We start from the raw sequence: 10,398 nt of genomic DNA on the forward strand, positions 1-10,398 counted from the left end.
GGAACAGGATAGAAAGCCCAGAGATAAACCCACGCACATTTGGTCACCTTATCTTTGATAAAGGAGGCAGGAATGTACAGTGGAGAAAGGACAGCCTCTTCAATAATTGGTGCTGGGAAAACTGGACAGGTACATGTAAAAGTATGAGTTAGTTCACTCCCTAACACCATACACAAAAATAAGCTCAAAATGGATTAAAGACCTAAATGTAAAGCCAGAAACTATCAAACTCTTAGAGGAAAACATAGGCAGGACACTCTATGACATAAATCACAGCAAGATCCTTTTTGACCCACCTCCTAGAGAAATGGAAATAAAAACAAAAATAAACAAATGGGACCTAATGAAACTTCAAAACTTTTGCACAGCAAAGGAAACCATAAACAAGATGAAAAGACAACCCTCAGAATGGGAGAAAATATTTGCAAATGAAGCAACTGACAAAGGATTAATCTCCAAAATTTATAAGCAGCTCATGCAGCTTAATAACAAGAAAAACAAACAACCCAATCCAAAAATGGGCAGAAGACCTAAAGAGACATTTCTCCAAAGAAGATATACAGAGTGCCAACAAACACATGAAAGAATGCTCAACATCACTAATCATTAGAGAAATGCAAATCAAACTACAATGAGATATCATCTCACACCAGTCAGAATGGCCATCATCAAAATTCTAGAAACAATAAATGCTGGAGAGGGTGTGGAGAAAAGGGAACACTCTTGCACTGTTGGTGGGAATGTAAATTGATACAGCCACTGTGGAGAACAGTATGGAGCTTTCTTAGAAAACTGCAAATAGAACTACCATATGATCCATCAATCCCACTACTGGGCATATAACCTGAGAAAACTGTAATTCAAAAAGAGTCATGTACCAAAGTGCTCATTGCAGCTCTGTTTACAATAGCCCAGAGATGGAAACAACCTAAGTGTCCATCATCTGATGAATGGATAAGGAAGATGTGGGACATATATTCAATGGAATATTATTCAGCCCTAAAAGAAACGAAATTGAGCTATTTGTAATGAGTTGGATAGACCTAGAGTCTGTCATACAGACTGAAGTAAGTCAGAAAGAGAGAGACAAATGCCATATGCTAACACATATATATGGAATTTAAGAAAAAAAATGTCATGAAGAACCTAGGGGTAAGACAGGAATAAAGACACAGACCTACTAGAAAATGGACTTGAGGCTATGGGGAGGGAGAAGGGTAAGCTGTGACAAAGCAAGAGAGAGGCATGGACATATATACACTACCAAACGTAAGGTAGATAGCTAGTGGGAAGCAGCCACATAGCACAGGGAGATCAGCTCAGTGCTTTGTGACCACCTGGAGGGGTGGGATAGGGAGGGTGGGAGGGAGGGAGATGCAAGAGATATGGGAACATATGTATATATATAACTGATTCATTTTGTTGTAAAGCAGAAACTAACACACCATTGTCAAGCAATTATACTCCAATAAAGGTATTAAAAAAAAATGAGTCATGTACCACAGTGTTCATTGCAGCACTATTTACAATAGCCAGGGCATGGAAGCAACCTAAGTGTGCATCAACAGATGAATGGTTAAAGAAGATGTGGCACATATACAATGGAATATTACTCAGCCATAAAAAGAAATGAAATTGAGTTATTTGTAGTGAGGTGGATAGCCCTAGAGTCTGTCATGCAGAGTGAAATAAATCAGAAAGAGTAAAACAAATACCGTATGCTAACACATATATATGGAATCTAAAAAAATATATGGAATCTGAAAAAAATAATGGTTTCTGATGTACCTAGGGCAGGAGAGGAATAAAGACGCAGATATAGAGAATGGACTTGAGGACACAGGAGGGGGAAGGGTAAGCTGGGATGAAGTGAGAGAGTAGCACTGACATGTATACACTACCAGATGTAAAACAGATAGCTAGTGGGAAGCAGCTGCATAGCACAGAGGTGATCTTTGGTGCTTTGTGACCACCTAGAGGTGTGGGATAGGGAGGGTGGGAGGGAGGGAGATGCAAGAGGGAGAAGAGATGGGAATATATGTATATGTATAACTGATTCACTTCGTTATAAAGCAGAAACTAACACACCATTGTAAAGCAATTATACTCCAATAAAAACATTAAAAAATATTATTATATTATATGCCAGTTTTATGCCTGACATACTGTTAGAATATATACTATGTTTTCTGTGTCAATCCTAGTTACATGTTACTTTATTTTGTTATAATTAAGATAGCTTGTTAAATTCATAATGTGTGTTATGTTTTTATGTAATTTCAATATACTTTATATAAATATTTTCACAAACCTTAAAAGTAGTCTTTAGACCATGAGTCCCAATTCGTGGTTTCAAAAATCCGTCATCATGTCCATAGTGACAATATCAGTGTTTTCTTTTAATTTTTAATAATGTATGGCTTTCATTTCTGTCTTATTAACCACACTCATGTATTTGGAAGAGAAAAACAAAGCACCCATTCCTACCTGGAAGTGGTCTATTCTAATGTCAGATCAATTAAGTTTTTAAATTTGTTTTTTGTTTCTTTTTGTAAGCAAAAGTTCAACTGGGATTTTCAACATATAAAATGAAAGTAAATGCAATAATTTTAAAAGTTGGAAATCAGAAAAGAAAAACCTGAGAATGAGATAAAAGAACGTATTTCCTAGAAATAAAATTAGCAAGAAAATGTACTTGAATCTGCCTGAAAAAATATTAAAAGCAGAAAATAAGAAGCAAGATAAAAGAGGTCATGAGATCTGTTTAGCTTGATTATATGTAGAATTTGATAATGTTTTCTGTTGTTATTTCCCTAAAGAACTTGTAAAATATTAAGATTATGAACACTGACATGGTGACAACTTTGAGATATATTAGTTGGCAGTATTAACAGAATGAACTTGATAAACAGTAACAGATAAACCAGAAATATATGGATAATTATAGGAAAGTATGCGTATCTGTAATATTCAAAGATAACAGTTAAAAGGAAATTCTTATTAAATTTTTTCATAACATAAGTTGACTTTTAACACATGAAATAACTGTACAGTTTGATAGAGCTAACACTGATTAAGATATAACTTCATCTATTACAGGCAACTACAACAATTTTGGTATTTTCAAATCAAAACGACCCTATTCTTAGAAAGTGTGTTTTTGGGTTTTCTATTAAATCATGAACATTTGAAAAAACAGTACAGATAACCATACATTCTTGTGAAATTTAAATAACATCTGGCTAATATATTTTAGCTAAATGCAAAAGTCAGAATAGGATAGATTATGATGTGGTAACACACAATCACAAAACCCCACCGATTTACCACATCAAAGACTGATTTCTTACTTGTCAAATTCTTTTGTGCATCTGAAAGTCTTTCCAGGGTATTTATCCTCCCTGCGGCTTCTCAGAATTCTGGGTTACTGGAGACTCTGCCATCCTGCTGCTTCAGTAGCTGCGTTCTGTGGTGTCGTTGCTCAATGCAGCAGGAAAAGGAGCACGGTGGGGTCTGACACCATCAATTGAATGCTTCGTCCTGGAAGTCATATACGTTACTTCTTCTCAAACACATTACCTAAAAAGTAGTCACATGTCTCTACCTAATTACAGAAAATCATGGGAACATAATTCCCTCATTCACCAGAAGGAAAGGAGAATTGGATGTGCAATAATATTAGAGGTGGGATAGGGAGGGTGGGAGGGAGGGAGACGCAAGCGGGAAGAGATATGGGAATATATGTATATATATAACTGATTCATTTTGTTGTGAAGCTGAAACTAACATACCATTGTAAAGCAATTATACTCCAATAAAGATGTTAAAAAAAAAAAAACTTAACATATAAAAATAAAAATGAAAATATTCAACAGGCAAAAAAAAAAAAAAAAAAAAAGAAATCTCTACTTCAAGGTACAAGACTTTAAATTAAAGCTTCATGCAGAATGTACAATACACTGGGTACCCAGCAGTTCTTCCCAGTTCACATTACTAAATATGTTGCATTTAGTATTATTGTAAATATTGATATTACTTTGTAGTAATGAATAAGGTATTCTCCATCTGAAAGTCATGGTATAAAGCAATTTTTTAATTTATTTTTTTCAATGATGTGTTAATTTCTGCTGTACAGCAAAGTGATTCAGTTACATATATATATATATATATATATATATATATATATATACACACGCACACACACACACACACACACATTCTTTTTCACATTCTTTTCCATTATGGTTTATCACAGGATATTGAATATAGTTCCCTGTGCTATACAGCAGCACCTTGTTGCTCATCCATTGTATGTATAATAGTTTGCATCTGCTAATCCCGAACTCCCAATCCATCCTTCCCCCACTCCCCTCCTCCTTTGGCAACCACAAATCTGTTTTCTCTGTCTGTGACTCTGTTTCAGTTTTGTAAATAAGTTCATTTGGATCTTATTTTAGATTTCACATATAAGTGATATCATATGTTATTTGTCTTTCTCTTTCTGACTTGCTTCATTTAATATGATAATCTCTAGGTCCATCCATGTTGCTGCAAATAGCATTATTTCATTCTATAAAGTAATTTTTGGAACAATGTTGCACAATATAAGGACAACAATAAAAGTCCAACAATTAAGAACATGCTCACACATCATTAATATAAAATTTCCCATATAGTATTTAATATGTAATCCAAAAACTTATCACTTTAAGATATCTGTAGATGTCAAGATATAAGTAAAGCTCAAACTTTTGCCATGTATACACAAAGTCATTGAGCAGGTTCACATTTCTGCTCAGTGTTAGCCTGTGATAATTCTATAGGGCCTTTCTTTTCCCAGGCTGGTTTCCTCCAGAGAGAACTGGCAGCTGCTGCAGCTGTTCCTGCTGAATGAGAATGTTATTATATGCAGGATAACAGATGTTACACCTGGAGGTTCATCTTTTACTTTCAGGGAAATTTCACTCCAGAACAGGAAGTATTATGAAACATCAATAATTTCAAGAAATGAATGTTCAACCTCAAATTTAAACTGTTTCATACAAAAAATAAACATGATTTAATTTCTCAAAGTTATTGTGATTAATTGAAGTTGGCCATCATTTCAAAAGCTTTAAAATATCACTACCAGAAAGTAAATGAGCATTTAGATACACGGCCTTCAAATCTGGAATTATTTGCATGTAAGATCTTTCTTTTTTTTTAAAATTAAGTATAACTTTGATGTCAAGTTCTAATGGTAATCAGATTGAGAGTTAGCCATATTTTTACATTTAATTGTTTTATTCCTGAGTGTGACTGAAGTCCTCAAACTTTTCCATTTCTCTCTAATCAAGGGATCAATCTTGCTTTAGCTAAACCTTCAAAAGAAAGAAGAGTAGAATTATATTGATTAAAATTAATCCTATTGCATCCTATGATATTATCTATCTGATATCTTTGATGAACTTTGAAAGTCAAAATGAAAATAATTCAGAGTGTGAGGCCCCTTCCATGTACAGTTTATATTCAACATGCTTCATTCTGCAAGTATTTTCTGAGCACTCACTACGTATTAGCTCTGGGCTTGGTTCTTGGTACAGAGTGGTGTTGTAGATGATTTCCTGGAAAGCAGACTTTGAGAAGGAAGTTAGGACTCTGACAGGCAAAGAGACTTGACCTTGTTATGCACGGCCAGTCACTGGATACCGCAGTCTATGGGAATGAGGCTTGACCTTGGGCAAGGAACACTCTAGAAGCCGGGTGAGTATGTCCTTCAGTCCTGGAGTGGGCATCCGCTCAGCAGAGAGTGGACACAATCCCTTCTCTCAGAGAATATAAGCAGAGTTATATAACATACTACACACAAGCTTACTTGTGGTTCTGATTTTTATCTCTAATTATTTTAATGAAGAAACTGGTAAAACTCCTGATAAGTCTTAGATCTGTTTTGACTTGAGTCACTTTTCTCATATGTATTCCACTGTCAGGAATGAGTCATATCTTCACATATTAACTCTGAAAAATATGGATTCAGCTATAGCCTTAACACATTTTCTTTAATTGCTTAATAGAAAAAGAATGTGCTACAGTATGTATTGCATCTTATTGGGGTACAGGAAAATTTATGTACATAATAGAGTATTCATAAAAATTTTGAAATGAGGAGTAAGTAATATTATGATGTTCCATTTAGAAGCATGTTAATAAAAATGTTTTAAATCAAGTGTCATAAAGAACAATATTACACAAAGCTATCTGAAGCAGACACCTGGTATTAATTTGAGGAGGCTAGTGTGGATTTGTCGACATCAGTTATGACATGTAATTTTAAATGACCATTTAACCTTTCTGTGGATTCAACTACTTTTGGTCCAAGATAGGATTAAGGGTTGTTCAACTATGATCTAAATGGAGATATTTAAAACTGCTTGTAACTGCATTTCATTCTGTAGTTGTCTTACAAAAAGTCACCCTTCAGTGCGCCTGACCTCCCGGATATGTTTTCCATGCTCAGAGGAACAGGAGATAATAGAGGTTTTAGTGCAGCTATTCAGAAACTAAGAGAACAGTTTAGACCTCAAAAATATGTTCCCTCTGAGAGACATGTTCAGGGAGATAGCTGAAGAGCATGGTTCATCTGTCGATCTCCTGGGTAGCAGTCTGAGCACCAGGTCTCATCAGATGACTTAAGGGTATAAAACCACACCATGCTGTAGAGTCAAATGAGTAGTGGATTCATTTTTTGAGAACACTCCATTTGGAGACCAGTAGTCTTGGATTTATTCCACTGGGAGCATGTGATTTCTTAGGCCACCAATCTAGTATACCAGTAAGATATGCATGTTCCTTATTACGTTAAATAAATCAAAACGTAAAAAAACCCAGAAGACCCCAAAAAATTTCCATTAGCAATTTTCAGATTTTGAAGTACATTTTATCAAATAAACCTTGGGCGTGATGATACTGACAAGTGTGATTGAGGGTACTTAGCACCTGGAAAAGCAGTCACTCTTACATCTTCAGTATCTATTGACATTATAAGATGTTCATGTTATATAGTAAATATTTAATGTAAATAAATACATAAATGCTATTGAACAGATGTCACAACCTTCCAGAGTATAAACCAGTCTTGGTTCTAAATAGTGGCAGAGAAGATATTTTGTATAATGTTTTCTGTTCTCTTCAAAAAAGGCTGTAAATAAACTACCTCATGATATGTAGAGTGCACCAAAATGACGTTCACCAATTGTGTCTCTAGATGGATGAAACCTATATGAATGAAGGGAATATAACTCTCATTGCAAAACCCACAGTTTACTCCTATCAAACAATGTAAAGTCAGAGGAAGTTATTGAGGGGCTTAACGTTTTTACTTACTGGCATGCCATGTGCCTGGTTTCTTCTTTGGGGCTATTGGCTAAATGTGTCACAAGGAAAGAACTACTGTCACCCAAGATCCCTGTGGAAGCATCTCCAAGGATCTAGAGAAGAGTAGAGGAATGTTACAGCAGCAGCGAGGGTCAAGCACTCAGCAGTGTTTCCACACATCATCAAGTGGGCTAAGGTTCTCCGACCTCAACCTGATTTATTTTGAATACTGCTCTGAGAGAATTGTCCATTGGTTGTACTCATAGCTCTTTGTAATGAGCATCCTCAAGAAATGGGGTACAAAACTACACTTCATTCCTTCGAAGAATAGTTGTACTTAGAAGGACTTTGCGGGTCAAGAAAAAGAAGGATTTCTGAGTTAATTTGAACAAGAAGTCAAGCATTGTTGGCCCTCAAGTTTCATAGATCAGGCAGATGGGATTTGACAGACTGTTGGTGTTTGTTGGTGGTGGTTTTTTGTTCTGTATTTTTAAATGCAATTAGTTGCTACAATTAAAAGTTGGGAAATTTCTCACCTTAACTCATAAAAAATTAGATTTCTGACTTAGGTATAGTAACACTGAATTAACATCACCGCATTAGGTAATCCACAAGTGTTCTTCCCTTCTGAAACGATATGTTTCTTAGTTTAACTTGTTCCTCCAACTTCTACTCGCATTTATAGCAGAGATTCAACAACAGAGATCACCCAGTCTTTTTGTTGTTACAATCCGCTGCTCCCTTCATTGTTCCCTGCCTCCGTCCTTAATGTATATGAGTCAACTCCAGGTCTAAACTAAGAAAATCTGGCGCAAGTACTCCTAATGTCAACTTCAAAATGAACAGAAATAGAAATATCTTTGCAGACCGAAACCAAGGTTTTTGAGGTTTTACAGCTCAACCTTGATTGAAAATCAGAATGTTTTTGAGCTCACGAGAGGATAGAGTTTATTGGCAGTTTAAGCAAATCTGTGAAACTAATCGTTGAAATTGACTTGCTATGATTTTCCCACCAAGAATGTTCTTTTAGAGATTAAAAAATATGCATAATTAAGATTAACTCTTATAATTTGATTTACATTTCCATATTTTCCCATATGTTAGGCAGGTAAGCAAGCGAGATTGATTCTATTTTGCTTTATTTTTTCCATTATATGGAAGCAGTGGACATTATTCAAATTTTTCTTAAATAATATTTTAAAATAATAAATGAATATTCTGAGTCTTATTGAATAATTCCCCTCAGAAGAGTATTGATATAATGTAGAATATATAAGATTAAATCTTTCCTAAAATATCAACTTTGTATATGCATAATTTTTTTCACTTTGCAAATTATGGGATGATAACTTTACAGTATTTGAAATGTTATATGGAAAACAGTAACAAGGTAAGAAATTGTCCAGTATAGGCTTAAATACTTTCTTTATTCTATATTAACTAAATTTGTCTCCAATACTTATTTGATCCATTATATAATCTAGCAACAAAGAACTAGAGGATATATAGGCAATAAGACAAAATGAAATCTTAACAAAATTAAAGAGAATATTTTTATTTTTTAAGATTAAATACTATGCAAACTGAAATGCATTGTTTTCTTCTCTGTTAAAAGCATTTTATATGTATATATATGTGTAACTATATGTATATATATTTATATTCATGTCAGTTTTTAGAGATAGTATTTTAAATGACACTTTTTGAGATTTAAAATAGAAAGTATTCTAATCCATTAGCAGTTTTTGGTGAATGTTTGACACTTAATAAACTTTTAGCTTAAACAACTTAAACTTGGATCAATTTTTATATTATTTGAAGCAAACAATATAGTATAGATTACTTGAACAGTGTAAAGCATATCAATGTACCTTTCCTTTAAGAAAATATAAAGGACTTTGGTGCTACTGTTTTATATAATGCACTTAGGAGGAAGTTAAACATTTCTTACTATAAAATGGACGAATCTCAAGCAAACCAATGAATAACGAAGCAGTATTATTCACTGGATATGCATCATTCCAGTTTTCAATTATGTATTATTTAGCTCCAATTTATATTTTACCATTCAAAAACCTGGTAGCAAGAGTTACATATAAATCAAAAATAAACCTCCCTGCCCCTTGGATAGTACAGGTAACTACCTATGTGGAGACAGAATGGCTAAGTTCTGTTTACTTTGGTTGTTTGCACATTGTTTTTACTGCCAGCATGGAGTTGAAAGTAAGCAAGAATTGAGAGGAGAATCCTCACTTTAAAATCTGACGTATCAATGCTGATACGTCAGATTTTAAAGTGGAATGATTTAAATAACTTCGTTTGTACCATTTTTTTAGATTCCACATGTAAGTGATTTGTCTTTCTCTGCCTGATTTACTTCACTCAGCATGACAATCTCTAGGTCCATCCATGTCACTGCAGATGGCATTATTTCATTATTTTTTATGACTAATATCATATATAGAAAACAAACTTATGGTTACCAAAGGGGAGAGGGGGGAGGGGTAAATTTGGAGACTGGGATTGACATGTACGTACTATTGTATATAAAATAGATAGCTAATAAAAACCTACTATATAACACAGGGAACTCTACTCAATACTCTGTAATGACCTATATGGGAAAATAATCTAAGTAAGAGTGGATATATGTATATGTATAACTGATTCACTTTGCTGAACAGTAGAAACTAACACAACATTGTAAATCAATGATACTCCAAAAAAATTAATTAAAAAAAATAAAGTGGAATGGTCTAACCTTTGTTTGGAATATCTAAGAGATTCCTTAAGAAAACAGAAACTCATTTGCAAGCAGAAGTTCATTGGGAATCAATTACATACTACTTTTCTATATCAAATAATTTAAAAAACTAGCCTCAAATTCTTTAAAGAGAGAATTCCCTGGTGGTACAGTGGTTAAGAATCCACCTACCAATGTAGGGCACATGGGTTCAATCCCTGGTCTGGGAAGATCCAACATTTCACGAAGTAACTGAGCCCGTGCACCACAATTACTAAGCCTGTGCTCTAGAGCCTGTGAGC

This window comes from Grampus griseus (genome assembly GCF_964374135.1).
Source record: "Grampus griseus genome assembly, chromosome: 13".
NCBI classification, from domain to species: Eukaryota; Metazoa; Chordata; class Mammalia; order Artiodactyla; family Delphinidae; genus Grampus; species Grampus griseus.